This window comes from Narcine bancroftii, chromosome 4 (assembly GCF_036971445.1).
Source record: "Narcine bancroftii isolate sNarBan1 chromosome 4, sNarBan1.hap1, whole genome shotgun sequence".
Classification (NCBI taxonomy): domain Eukaryota; kingdom Metazoa; phylum Chordata; class Chondrichthyes; order Torpediniformes; family Narcinidae; genus Narcine; species Narcine bancroftii.
In genome coordinates, this window is record NC_091472.1 from 21885174 (window position 1) to 21900633 (window position 15460).

The 15460-nt window shown below is 39.8% G+C and overlaps 1 non-coding gene across 1 annotated transcript; it reads right to left on the reverse strand.

The window, feature by feature from the left end:
- Positions 1-11723: 11723 nt before the first annotated feature.
- LOC138762509 (U2 spliceosomal RNA) lies at positions 11724-11913 on the reverse strand. Its single transcript, XR_011356922.1, has one exon. It is a non-coding gene; the product is annotated as a U2 spliceosomal RNA (small nuclear RNA).
- Between the last annotated feature and the right edge of the window lie 3547 nt (positions 11914-15460).

A 15460-nucleotide genomic window follows, 5' to 3' on the forward strand; every position in this document is an offset into this window, starting at 1 on the left:
AAAATTATGAGGGAATATGGACAGGCTTTTTCCATTGAGAGGGGGGGAAATTCAAACAAGAGAACATGGATAGAGATTGAAGGGGGGAAAGTTTAGGGGAAACATGAGGGGAATTTCTTCACTCAAAAGGTGGTGCGAGTGTGGAATGAGCTTTCAGCTGAAGTGATAGATAGGAGTTTGATTTTAATACTTAAGGAATAGCTGAATACATACATGGACAAGAGAGGTGTGGAGGGTTATGGGGTGGGTGTGGGTCAATGTGACTGGGTCGGAGAAGGTGTTTGCTATGGACTAGAAGGGCCAAACTGGCCTGTTTTGGTGCTGTAATTGTTATTTGTTTATCTTCTTCTTTGGCTTGGCTTCGCGGATGAAGATTTATGGAGGGGGTAAAAGTCCACGTCAGCTGCAGGCTCGTTTGTGGCTGACAAGTCCGATGCGGGACAGGCAGACACGGTTGCAGCGGCTGCAGGGGAAAATTGGTTGGTTGGGGTTGGGTGTTGGGTTTTTCCTCCTTTGCCTTTTGTCAGTGAGGTGGGCTCTGCGGTCTCCTTCAAAGGAGGTTGCTGCCCGCCAAACTGTGAGGCGCCAAGATGCACGGTTTGAGGCGATATCAGCCCACTGGCGGTGGTCAATGTGGCAGGCACCAAGAGATTTCTTTAGACAGTCCTTGTACCTTTTCTTTGGTGCACCTCTGTCACGGTGGCCAGTGGAGAGCTCGCCATATAACACGATCTTGGGAAGGCGATGGTCCTCCATTCTGGAGACGTTGTATGAATTCTACATCTGTCACATAATGGATCCATGTCAGAATAAAAATGCGAGAATTCAACCGTAGACCAATACATTCTTGCATACCACTTTGAATTGCAATAAATAATACGCTGCACAAAATGAGGTATTGTTAACCAAGTCAAGAGTAGTATCCCAATCTTCATCTGAAATAGAGATATTTGAATGTCTTTCCCATTCCCTCCTAATTACATTTCCAGAACCCGTTTTTAGATCCATTGGATTTCCATAAATGGGAGCGATCAAAATGCCATGACGACATTTTATATCAAAAAGTAAATCCAGAACATTGGTTTTTGGAGCTCAGGGAGAATTAGAATGTTTAAACTGAGGAAAATGCTCAATTTTAAGTTTCTAAAAAATGCCTATTAGGAAGGATTAAATTTAACTGTCCAGATGATGCAAAGTTGCCTCAGATATATAAATCCGACCCAGTCCAACCCATTCTCTAAAAACTGCATCCAATATCGAAAGCTGAAATTGATGATTGTTAATAATAGGGTTGGACATGGAAATATTAAGAAGACCATATCCTTAATCTATGATTCATAATTGTATTATCTGTTAATTTCAAAAATGAAAAAGGGAAGGAAGAACATTGCTAGCATTTTTGAAAAGCTCAATTCCATTTCCACCCAAGCAGGATGATCATCTAAAGTAACAAAATGTACTAAGAATAATAAATTTTGTATATTAACTGCCCAGTAATAATATCTAAAGCTTCGGAGAGACATTGTATTTCTTTGAAGATAGGTTTTGTTTATAGGAGACTGTTTGTTCTGCCTTATACAAGTCAAAATAATCAAATCTAATGAGACAAATTAGGTTTCAGGAACAAAAAATTGGTAAGGATTGTAACATATATTAAAATTTAGGTAAAATGTTCCCTCTAATTGCATTGATACATCCAATCACTGACAAAGGTGTCCATCCTGACAATGATTCCTTTGGTCTAATTTAAAGAGGCCAAAGAAGTTTTCTTTTAATAAATTCTTGTAATTTATAATTGTAATAGTTGTAATTCCCAAATATTTAAACTGATCTTTAACTAGTTTGAAAGAGAAATTGGCATAAACTGACAAGGATTCATTAATAGGTGGTAATTCACTCTTCTATACCCCAAACATTTACTAAATTGAGCAAACAGCGATAATATAGTTGGCAATTAAGTCTCAGGGTTAGAAATAAATAACAAGAGATCATCTTCATCTAAAGAAACTATGTTCAAATCCTTTTCTGAAAACGCCATTGAATTCTCTAGTATCCCACAAAGCTGTCTCTCGAGGTACCAAGCTAAAATCAAAAAGCAAAGAGCTTAATGCTTCCTTGCCAAGTTCCCCTATAAAGCCTAAACAATTTTGATTGTTGCGCATTTGAGCATATTGAAGCCATAGGACATAAATACATTAGTTTCATCCACTAAATAAAAATTGGACCAAAATTAAATTTCTTTAAAACCACAAACATATATTCACATTCAACCTGATCAAAGGCTTTATCAGCATCTAGTGATAACATGTTCGTTCGTTGGGTTAGAGGGAAGATATACTATATTCAATAATTGATGTATATTATAATATGAGTCACAGTTTTTTTTTTTAATTTTTTTATTTTTCACACCATAAATCACAATAGCCATGATATACACTTTTTCTTTTCCACACATTTACAGTGACTTTTTCTCCCTCCCCCCTCCCTCCTCCCAAGCCACCCCCCCATCCCCCCCCCTCTCATCCATTTTAGTTATACAATCTAGGTTGCATTAATTCAGTTAGACAATGTTGTCATTCAACAAAAATACACCAGAAATTCTACTGAGTCCATTCTTTTCTTTTCTTCTCCTTCCATCAACTTAGGTAATGTTTGTTCCCGGTAGGTTTTCGCTATTGTATTTAATGTAAGGCTCCCATACTTGTTCGAATATTTCAATATTATTTCTTAAACTATATGTTATTTTTTCTAATGGAATACATTTATTCATTTCTATATACCATTGTTGTATTTTCAAATTATCTTCCAATTTCCAGGTTGACATAATACATTTTTTTGCTACGGCTAGGGCTATCTTAACAAATCTTTTTTGTGCATCCTCCAAGTCAATTCCAAATTCTTTATTTTTTATGTTACTTAGGAGAAAGATCTCTGGATTCTTTGGTATATTGTTTTCTGTTATTTTATTTAATATCTGATTGAGATCATCCCAAAATTTTTCTACTCTCTCACATGTCCAGATTGCATGAATTGTTGTTCCCCTTTCTTTTTTACATCGAAAACATCTATCAGATACTGTTGGGTCCCATTTATTTAACTTTTGCGGTGTAATGTATAGTCTGTGTAACCAATTATATTGTATCATACGCAGCCTCGTATTTATTGTATTTCTCATCGTTCCAGAGCATAACTTCTCCCATGTTTCCTTTTTTATCTTTATATTTAAATCTTGTTCCCATTTTTGTTTAGTTTTACCATTTGTTTCCTCATTTTCCTTTTCTTGCAGTTTAATATACATATTTTTTATAAATCTTTTGATTAACGTTGTATCTGTAATCACATATTCAAGGTTACTTCCCTCTGGTAAACTCAAGTTGCTTCCTAATTTATCTTTCAAGTAGGATCTCAGTTGGTAATATGCCAGCGCTGTATCTCCCGTTATATTGTACTTATCTCTCATTTGTTCAAAGGATAAGAATCTACTTCCTGAAAAAAATTTTCTATTCTTTTAATCCCTTTTTTTTCCCATTTTCTAAAGGCAAGGTTGTCTATTGTAAAAGGGAGTAGCTTATTTTGCGTCAATATTAGTTTTGGTATTTGGTAATTTATTTTATTTCTTTCTACATGAATCTTCTTCCATATATTGAGGAGATGGTGTAATACTGGAGAAGTTCTATGTTGTACCAATTTTTCGTCCCATTTATATAATATGTGTTCAGGTATCTTTTCCCCTATTTTATCTAATTCTAGTCTCGTCCAGTCTGGTTTTTCCCTTGTTTGATAAAAATCTGATAGGTACCTTAATTGTGCGGCTCTATAATAATTTTTGAAGTTTGGCAATTGTAAGCCTCCTTGTTTATACCATTCTGTTAATTTGTCTAGTGCTATCCTCGGTTTCCCCCCTCTCCATAAAAATCTCCTTATTATTTTCTTTAACTCTTTGAAGAATTTTTCTGTCAGTTGTATTGGCAATGCCTGAAATAAGTATAGTATCCTTGGAAAAATGTTCATTTTAATACAGTTTATCCTTCCTATCAGTGTTAGTGGTAGCTCTTTCCAATGCTCTAAATCGTCCTGTAATTTTTTCATTAGTGGATTGTAATTGAGTTTATATAATTGGCCTAGATTTTTGTTTATTTGCACACCTAGGTATCTTATTGCCTGCGTTTGCCATCTGAATGGGGATTCCTCCTTAAATTTTGAGAAATCCGCGTTATTCATAGGCATTGCTTCACTTTTATTTACGTTTATCTTGTATCCCGACACTTCTCCATATTCCTTCAATTTCTTATATAGTTCTTTTATTGATAGTTCTGGTTCTGTTAAGTACACTATCACATCATCCGCAAACAGACTGATTTTATATTCCCTGTCTTTTATTTTTATTCCTTTTATATTATTATCTCTTCTTATCGATTCTGCTAGTGGTTCTATAGCTAGCGCAAACAATAATGGTGATAGTGGGCATCCCTGCCGCGTTGACCTGCTTAAGTTAAATTGCTTTGATACATGTCCATTTACTGTCACTTTCGCTAACGGTCCCTTATATAATGCTTTAATCCAATTAATATACTTCTCCGGTAAACTGAATTTTTGCAATACTTTGAACAAGTAATTCCATTCTACTCTGTCGAAGGCCTTCTCTGCGTCTAAAGCAACTGCTACTGCCGGTGCTTTATTTCCTTCTACTGCATGAATTAAGTTAATAAATTTACAAATATTGTCTGTTGTGCGTCTTTTTTTGATAAATCCAGTTTGGTCTAAATTTACCATTTTCGGTACCTGTTCTGCTAATCTGTTCGCTAATAGTTTAGCTATTATCTTATAATCTGTGTTTAGCAGAGATATTGGTCTATATGACGCTGGTGAGAGTGGATCTTTCCCTTGTTTTAGTATCACTGTAATTATTGCTGTTTTACATGAATCTGGTAAGTTTTGTGTCTCATCAATCTGGTTGATTACATCCAGGAGGGGCGGTATTATTAGGTCTTTAAATGTTTTGTAGAATTCTATTGGGAGTCCATCCTCTCCTGGTGTCTTATTATTTGGTAAATTTTTTATTATCTCTTGTATTTCTACTGTTCCAAATGGTTCTGTTAATTTATTTTGTTCCTCTATTTGTAGTTTTGGTAGTTCAATTTTAGTCAAAAATTCATCTATTTTCCCTTCTTTCCCTTCGTTTTCGGTTCGGTATAATTGTTCATAGAATTCTCTGAAGTTTTCCTTAATTTCTTTTGGATTATATGTAATTTGTTTGTCTTTTTTCCTTGTTGCCAATACCATTTTCTTAGTTTGCTCTGTCTTAAGCTGCCATGCTAGGATTTTGTGTGTTTTTTCCCCTAGTTCATAATATTTCTGTTTTGTCTTCATTATATTCTTCTCCACCTTATATGTTTGTAATGTTTCATATTTTATTTTTTTATCTGCCAATTCTCTTCTTTTGGTTGTATCTTCCTTTATTGCTAATTTTTTTTCTATGTTTGTTATTTCCCTTTCCAACTGCTCTGTTTCCTGATTATAGTCCTTCTTCATCTTGGTTGCATAACTTATTATTTGCCCTCTAATGAATGCTTTCATTGCGTCCCATAGTATAAACTTATCTTCCACTGATTCCGTATTTACTTCAAAGTACATTTTTAATTGTTTTTCAATAAATTCTCTAAAATCCTGTCTTTTAAGTAGCATGGGGTTTAATCTCCATCTATACATTCTTGGAGGGATGTCTTCTAGCTCTATTGCCAATAACAGGGGTGAGTGGTCCGATAATAGTCTAGCTTTATATTCCGTTTTCCTAACTCTCCCTTGTATGTGGGCTGATAACAGGAATAGGTCTATCCTTGAGTATGTTTTATGTCTAGTCGAGTAGTATGAGTATTCCTTTTCTTTTGGGTTTTGTTTCCTCCATATGTCCACAAGTTTCATTTCTTGCATTGATTTAATTATAAATTTGGTTACTTTGTTCTTCCTGTTAATTTTTTTCCCCGTTTTATCCATATTTGGATCCAAATTCAGATTGAAATCCCCTCCTATTAGTATGTTCCCTTGCGTATTAGCTACCTTCAAAAAGATATCTTGCATAAACTTTTGATCTTCTTCGTTAGGTGAATATATATTAAGTAGATTCCAAAGCTCTGAATATATCTGACATTTTATCATAACATATCTCCCTGCTGGATCTATTATTTCCTCTTCTATTTTGAATGGCACATTTTTGCTAATTAATATAGCCACTCCTCTTGCTTTTGAATTATACGATGCTGCTGTTACATGTCCTACCCAATCTCTCTTTAATTTCTTGTGCTCCAATTCAGTTAAGTGTGTTTCTTGGACAAATGCTATATCTATTTTTTCCTTTTTCAGTAAATTTAGTAGTTTCTTCCTTTTAATTTGGTTATGTATTCCATTAATATTTAGAGTCATATAGTTCAGCGTAGCCATTTTATATTTTGTTTATCTTCTCTTTCCGTTTTTCCATCATTACCTTTCCTCCTTTTCCATTTCTGTTTTCTTATTTTCAACTCTTTACCAGACAACATTCCTACAACATCCAACATTTTCCTTATTCTCCTATTTCTATCTTCTTTATCCCCAATCTCCCCTTCCCCTCCTGAGTTGCCCTTTATCCCTTGTCGGGCAACCACATCTCCCCTCTCCATTTGGATTTGCGAATCCACTCGCAAGCGTCAACTGATTTTGCAGTGACCGCTCTTTTCCCCCACCCAGCACCCCCCAGAAAAGATTTCGTTTTTTATATGTCACAAAGGTCACTCTTTTAGTTCCCTCCTTATTCTCTCTATTCCATTACCTTCCCTTATTAATTCTTTTCTATACTCTCTATGTTTTCCTCTAATTACAGATACTTTCACATATGCCCATTGTCTCTATTCACTCTTATACCTCTTTACCCGCATACATATCAATCGTGGTCATTTTTACCCTCCTTACCCGTCTTCATCCCTCAGTCTATTTTTGTCTTTACCCACATACATATCAATCGTGATAATTTTTGCTCTCATTACCCGTCTTCATCCCTCAGTCTATTTTTGTAATTGTTCTGCAAATCTTCGTGCTTCTTCTGGATCCGAGAATAGTCTGTTTTGTTGTCCTGGAATAAATATTTTCAATACCGCAGGATGCTTCAGTGTAAATTTATATCCTTTCTTCCATAAAATCGCTTTTGCTGCATTGAACTCTTTTCTCTTCTTTAGGAGTTCAAAGCTTATATCTGGATAAATGAAGATTTTTTGCCCTTTATACTCCAGTGGTTTGTTGCCCTCTCTTACTTTTTCCATTGTCTTCTCCAGTACCTTTTCTCTTGTAGTATATCTTAGGAATTTTACTACAATAGATCTTGGTTTTTGTTGTGGTTGTGGTTTAGGGGCCAATGCTCTATGTGCCCTTTCTATTTCCATTTCTTGCTGTAGTTCTGGACATCCTAGGGCCTTAGGGATCCATTCTTTTATAAACTCCCTCATATTCTTGCCTTCTACATCTTCCTTAAGGCCCACTATCTTTATGTTATTTCTTCTGTTATAATTTTCCATTATATCTATTTTTTGGGCTAGTAATTCTTGTGTCTCTTTAGTTTTTTTATTAGATTCCTCCAATTTCTTTTTTAAGTCTTCTACCTCCATTTCTGCTGCTATTGCCCGTTCTTCCATCTTGTCCATTTTTTTCCCCATTTCTGTTAAGGTCATCTCCATTTTATTTATTTTCTTTTCTGTGTTGTTTATTCTTCTTCTTAAATCATTGAATTCCTGTGTTTGCCATTCTTTAAATGACTCCATGTATCCTCTAACAAGAGCAAGTACCTCCTTTACCTTGCCTTTCTTTTCTTCTTCTATTTCCCTGTACTCTTCCTCTTCCTCTTCTTCTTCCTCTAGGTTGACCATCTGTTGTTTCTTTGCTGCCCTTTCCTCCTCTTCTTTCTTGTTTCCATTGTCTTCTGTGGTCTCTTCTTGCTGCAGGTGTTCTGCAGCTGTCGTTGCCGGCTGTGGAGATCGACTCCCCAGCTGGTCCCCCCTCCCGTCGGTGTGTTTTTTTTCATGCGCATCGCGCATGCGCGAGGAGTCGCGCATGCGCGGTTGCGCACTTTTACTCGGCTCTGTGAGCCATTGTTGTAGTTCTCTTTCTACCGACCTGAGGTAGTGGGGTCTTCTCTCCACAGCGGGCCTCTTCGGACAGGTAAGGCCTTCACCTTTTTCCTCCGTTGTCTTCTCTTCCTCTCTTCTTTCCGTTGATTTTGATTTTTCTCCTTTTGTCTCCATCTTCTTTCCACCTTTATACTCACTTTTCTTTAACTTGTATTTCTGTGCCTTTGTATTTTCTCTTGTTTTTCCCGACTTTTCTGGAGAGGGCTGGAGTTCACCGTCCGGCCACTACTCCATCACGTGACTCCTCCGAGTCACAGTTTTTGATGTTCTATAAGATCTTCATATCTACATTCAGTTGGTTCCTTCCCCTTCTTTAAAATAAGAGATATACTCGCTTCATTAAAGGTGGAGGGAAGTTTCCCCTCCATAAATGAGTTGTCCAACACAGCACTTAGATATGATACCAGCAATTTAGAAAAAGTTTTATAAAATTCAACAGGATATCCATCTGGTCCTGGAGCTTTCCCAGATTGCAAGGAAGAAATAGCTCCAAATATTTCCTCTCGAGAAATAGGAGCTTTCAGACTAGTATGTTTATGTTGTGAAATAATTGGTCGATTCAAATGGTCTAATATATCAGACGTAGCAGTCATGTCATTATTAAATTCCAAAGTATAAAATTTAGAGTGAAATTCCTTAAAATTCTTATTTATTTCAGAATGATCTGTAGTCAATGTACCATAATTTCTCCTAATCCTATTCATTTGTCTTTTAGCTGATAGCCCCTTTATCCCCTTTCAAACTTGCAAGTGATCCCAGGAATTAATCACCAATCGTCCTTGAAAGTGTGAAAGCAAAATCAGCTCAACGCAGGCATCAGTTGACATCATCTCATACCGTGGATTGATGCCCTCAACCTGTAGTACAATCCCCGGCATCTGCAGATGCCGACGTTGCAATCAGGCAAGTGTAAAACAGGTAATTGCATTGTGGGATTGAAATGACGCAAGTTTTTTTGTGAGTGCAGGAACGTGAAGAAAGAAAATATTAAAATGAAGGTATAAACTTTGCTGTGAGAAAGTTGCAGTGGGAGGGAGAGAGAGAGAGGAAATAAACAGCAATAAATTGCAATAGCGGACAATTTTTAAACAGCGTGCGAAAATTATAAATTCATAATTTTAGTGCACAATTTATAAAGACCGTGGGAAAAAGCAATGGCAGACCTGACTTCCCAGAATGCTGTGTAGCGGACAAATGTCCTCATGAATGCTTGTGTATGCAGCCTAAGCGTACAGCCCTTTCTCTGCTGCATGGAATTCTGGGAGGGCAGGTCCACCATCGCTTTTTCCCATGGTCTTTATAAATTGTGCATGATAGTGCTACCAACTTTCCAATGTTAAATAAATGATGCGCTATAGCACTACAAACTTTCACACACTCTTTAAAAATTGTCTGCTATTGCTTTTTATAACCTAATACTTTTCCCAGTCCCTTATAAAGGTTTATACAGGTTGGCACAACAATAACAACAAACAGTGGGGGCTGAAGGGCTCAAACTGCTGGTCATAAAGTTTAATTATGTTTTAATTAGGCATGATTCATTTTGTTCAAATATAAGATCATAATACATTGATCAGGATTTAGGGCAGGTTCACCATCGCTTGATGCGTCATGACGTCACTGGTAGAACAGACCTAACCCTGGGGATGGCTCCTTGCATGTGAGAAAGCATGCTGTGTCCCAGTTAGGAGTGGTTAAATGTGAAAAGCCAAAGCCCCCATTCCTATCCCAGGACACTGAACAGCCGATTTAGTGGGATGCAAATGTTGAAAGGGGTATTTAACTGTCCAGCCAATAATTTACCTGTTTTTTTTCTCCATATACTTAAAAGTAGCTCCTGCTCTTCAACAATTGTTGTTCAATAGGATAAACTGTAAGAAGGTCAGATTTAGTTTTAAATTCTACTCTTCTTTCATATAAACCTGGATTGTTGCCTTGGGCTATTAATAAATCAATTTGTTTGATCTGGTTAATTAACTCCAGCTTTTCCTTATTAATCTTCTTAATATTAGAAGTATAAGAAATAATTTGTCTTCTTAAGTATGCCTTCATTGCATCCCAAAGTATCTAATTAGGTATTATTGGAGAAGAATTAGCAGTAAAAAGAAATTGCATTTGCCTTTCCATAAAACTTAAAAAATTCTTTATCTGCAAATAACAAAATATTAAATCTCCATTGTCTTTTTATAAAAAGATGAATCTGGAAAATCTAGTGTTAGAGTTCTGAGTGTGATCTGATATTCCTTGGTATTCACATGTCTTAGTCAGGGAAATCAGCTGGTTATTAGTCGATTCTAGAATACAAGGAGTGCACATTGCAAAACAGCAATATTCTCCATTATTAGGATTTTAAAAATGCCAGATTTCTGAAACTGCATAATTAAATAAAAAAGATTGAAGCACAACCGATCCAAAACTGTATTTAAACAACAATTCTCTCCTATCGTGTTATATGGCGAGCTCTCCACTGGCCACCGTGACAGAGGTGCACCAAAGAAAAGGTACAAGGACTGCCTAAAGAAATCTCTTGGTGCCTGCCACATTGACCACCGCCAGTGGGCTGATATCGCCTCAAACCGTGCATCTTGGCGCCTCACAGTTCGGCGGGCAGCAACCTCCTTTGAAGAAGACCGCAGAGCCCACCTCACTGACAAAAGGCAAAGGAGGAAAAACCCAACACCCAACCCCAACCAACAAATTTTCCCTTGCAGCCGCTGCAACCGTGTCTGCCTGTCCCGCATCGGACTTGTCAGCCACAAACGAGCCTGCAGCTGACGTGGACTTTTACCCCCTCCATAAATCTTCGTCCGCGAAGCCAAGCCAAAGAAATTCTCTCCTAAAATCAATGAATAATGGTATGAATCAGGCAGGAATGATAAAAGCTTCTCTTATGAACTGGATGGGGGATTTAATCCATCATCTTCAGCTTGGTTTAGTGGGGCTACATCATCCCCGTAAGCCGCCATGTTTTGTTCAGTCCCAGGCACAACTATTAATTTGGTGCATTCACTCTGGATGGTTTACAAAAGGGCACTATTTTCTTCTTGCCCTTTCAGTTCCTTCTCAGCTTGACTTATTTGCAAGAGTGAAAGGGTTTTGCTTGAAATAGACTGGCCTTGCATCTGATCTCCTGCAGATGTGCGCACTGTGTACAGGTTTGCAGGAATGTCCCAGGATCATATCTTTTCAACTGGTGCAACGTTGAAGCATCAGTGCAGAAAACATCTTTCCAATCCGGTTTGAATTGTCTCAGTCAGTCCTTCCCGATTAAAGTTAGCCTAATTTCAGAATCAGAATCAAAATTTATTATCGTGACATGAGACAAAATTGGTGCAAATATTGCAAAAATTACATTTTAAAATAAATAAATTAGTGGAAGAAAATAGGAGAAAGTGAGGTAGTGTCTGTGGTTCATTGTCCATTCAGAAATGAGACAGCAGAGGGTAAGAAGCTGTCCTTGTGCTGCTGTGTGCTCGTCTTCAGGCTCTAATTTCTCCTTCCTGATAGTCGCAGTATGAAGAGGCCACGGCTTGGGTGGGTGGGGGGTCCTTGAGGATAGAGGCTGCTTTTTTTTTGTGCACCGTTCCCAGAGGCACTGCAATACTGGGTCGATGAGTGGAGTGGACGGAGCAAGCCCCTATTCCATCTCCCTGTTCCAAAAATCAATTTAATCTATGGTCCCTAGATAAGGGACTAAACTATTATCAGATATTAAACTGATAAGAACAGAGACTACACTTGATCTTTCTTAAGATACCATCTCTTGTAGATGTCCTCGATGTAGGACAATTCAACTCATGCTCGTGATGTCGCTGGCCGAGTTAGCAACTCTCTAGAGTTTTTTCCTGTCTTGTGTATTGGCCCCTCTATACTAGACAGAATATATCATGTATCCATAGTACATCTGGAGACATTTTCAAGAGTTTTTGGTGATACATTATATCTCCACAAACTCCTCATGAAGTATAGCCACTGGTGAGCCTTCTTCATGATTACATCGACAGGGAGGCCCCAGGACAGATCCTCAGGGATGTTGACACCCAGGAAGTTGAAGTTCTTGACCCTCTCCACTGCTGAGTCCTCGATGAGGACTGGTTTATATTCTCCTGATTTCATTCTGAAGTCCACATTCAGCTCTTTGGTTTTGCTAATGTTGAGCACAAAGTTATTGTTGTGATACCACTCAACTCTCTGATCTAATTCCCTCCTGCATGCTTCGTCATTGCCCCCTTGTGATTCTGCCAGCCACCGTGGTGTCATTGCCAAACTGGAAAACGCCATTTGACTGATGCCTAGCCACACAGTAGAGTGAGTAGAGCAGTGGGCTAAGCATGCTTCCATGATGTGTACCTGTGTTGATCAGAGAGGAGAAGTCGGTTCCAATTCGTACTGACTGGTATTCCGAAGAGGGACTCAAGGATCCGGTTGCAGAGGCGGTGCGACTGTTTTGGAACTTGTTGACCAGCACTGGTGTTGAAGGCTGTTCATAACTAGCTGTCTTCATTTTCCATTTATGTTGCATATATAGTCCATTATCCTCATATCCGAATAACCCAGATTCGCAGGTTTTCAGTGGGAGACTGTTTTCTGTCAACAGTATCTGGCAGTTCTGTCAACTTAACATTGAAGCATATGCAGCAGTATTAATTTGCATGTTAATCAACACCTTTATTCAAGAATCTGTCTGCTTGCTGCCATTTCCTGCTCGAGGTGTACAATCCCAATTCCCCATTGCCTGAATGAGGTTGCACACTATCAGGTCTTCCTCTCCAAAATCTGCATTGCTTTAGACACTTGGTCTTGGCCTGGAATCAGAGAGCTGCCAATCCTTGACCATTGTTTTGGTGGTTGATGAGACTCGGTGGAGAACAACCATCTCAATAATAGCAGCAGATGGATTTACCACATCATTACACTTAAGACTTGTTTTTCTAGCCTTGAACTATGCTGCACCTCTCTACAACTTTGGACAGCAATTCAATCAAACACTTGAGATGTATAGTAATCTCCAGCATTCTTAGGCACTTCCCGGGCACAGCAGTTTTACATGGATGTTTGAATATCATGTTTTGCTTGTCTAACAGGTTATGGATCCTACATGCCCCTCTGAAGTCCTTTTTATGTAGAAACTGCATTATAGCTGGCTCAAGTTAAAAAAAAGGTGAATTGACCTTTTATGGTGATGGCCTATAATGCAGATCCCACGGTGCCTTTATGCAGAGCTGAGTCTTCCAGAGCTGAGGGAGGAGGGGTGAGTGGTTCAGTGGAGCAGCCTGCCACCGTGACCTCAAACATACCCGCCAGGAAGGGAAAGCAACCTGTTCTCGACAATGGCGACAGAAGAGCAGGTAAGAGCGCTAGTGGAGATCCGTGCAAGCAGTTTTCGGACTCAGGCAGATCTCGTGAGTAGGGTACTGTGTGGTGATACTAGAAATTAAAAGGAGGGAGTATAGGGACTTCCGTCTGCTGGTCCTGGAACAGCTCTGCTGTTGGGAGTAGACTTCCAGTGCCAGCTGGAGAGCCTCACGGTCGTCCACGATGGCCCACAGCCTCTACTAGTGCTTACGAGCCAAAAGCGCTGTGTGCTGTCGGTCCTTAATATCGAGCCCCCCCCCACTATTTACCCACCACACCTCAGTCTGTAAACCCATAGTCATAAAGAGCAGGAGGTACTGCTCCAGAGACAGAGCTTTTATTAAAACAGAGACACGCCGATTGCTGCAGGAGAGCATCATTGAACCCAGCAACAGCCCATGGCGAGCCCAGGTAGTTATAGCACAGACGGGGGAGAAACTATGCTTAGTGGTCAACTACAGCCAGACCATTAATAAGTTCACACAGCTGGACGCATACCTTCTCCCCTGGATTAGCGACCTCAAGGTGCCCATCAGGAGGAGCGACAGGCCCTAAATGGCATTTGAAGCCGATGGCCGACTCTATCAGTTCCTCTGACTCCCGTTAGAGTCACTAACGGGGTATCGCTGTTCCAGAGGGAAATGGACTACCGCCCGGAGGCTGTTTTCCTGTACCTGAACAATGTTACCACCTGTGGGCACTCAATGAGCGACAACAACACAAACCTAAGGAGATTCCTGGAGGCAGCCAAAGAATGCAACCTGACATACAACAAAGACAGGTGTATGTTCGGGGCTAGGAAGCTGGATTTGTTGGTTTATGTAGTACAGAACGGGGAAGTGGGACCAGATCCAGCTCGCATGCAGGCCCTGATGGACTTACCCATCCCCACTGTGCCCAAATCACTCAAAAGATGCCTGGGCATTTCCCTATTAAGCGCAGTGGATACCCCAGTACGCAGACAGGGCCCAGCCACTGATGAGAGCAAAAGAATTCCGTCTGCCCAGTGAGGCAGTCCAGGCATTTAACAGCCTGCGCGACCACTTGGCACACATCACCATGAGGGCTGTAGACAAAACGTTCCCCTTCCAGGTGGAGACTGACGCCTGAGATGTAGCCATAGCAGCCACCCTGAAACAGGAGGGGATGCCTGGTGGCTTTCTTTTCTCGAACGCTGCAGGGCTCAGAAACCGTGCACTCAGCAGTGGAGAAAGAGGCCCAGGCCATAGTGGAGGCAGTAAGGCACTGGAGGCACTACCTGGTGGGCAGCCATCTTATACTGGTCACAGACCAACAGTCGGTAGCTTTCATGTTTGACAACCAGAACAGGGGGAAAATTAAGAATGATAAAACTTTACATTGGAGGATCAAACTATCTACTTACTCGTATGACATACGATACTGCCCCGGTAAGTTCAATGAACCCATGGATGCGCTGTCCAGGGGTGCTTGTCTGGCCACTCAACACATGTCCCAGCTGCAGAATATCCACAACGAGCTGGGACACCCCGGAGTGACCAGGATGTTCCACTTCATTAAGAACGCCAACCTGCCATTCTCGGCAGAAGAGGTAAGGACTACTAGGAGGGGTTGTTATATATGTGCGGAGTGCAAACCGCAGTTCTACCGCTCGCCTGAGGCAGCCCTTATCAAACCCACCGGCCATTAGAGCGTTTCAACATCGATTTTAAAGGCCCTCTCCCGTCCACCAATAACAACTGTTACTTCCTCACTGTGATAGATGAGTTCTCCTGGTTCCCCTCCGATGTTTCCACGGCAGCAGTAATTAAGTGCTTGAAACCCATCTTCAGCCTGTGTGGATACCCTAACTATATCCACACAGACAGGAGGGCAGCCTTCATGAGTGCCGAGCTGCAACAATACTTCTGAGAGAGGGGGATTGCTACAAGCTGCACTAGAAGCTACAAGCCCCAAGGGAACGGGCAAGTAGA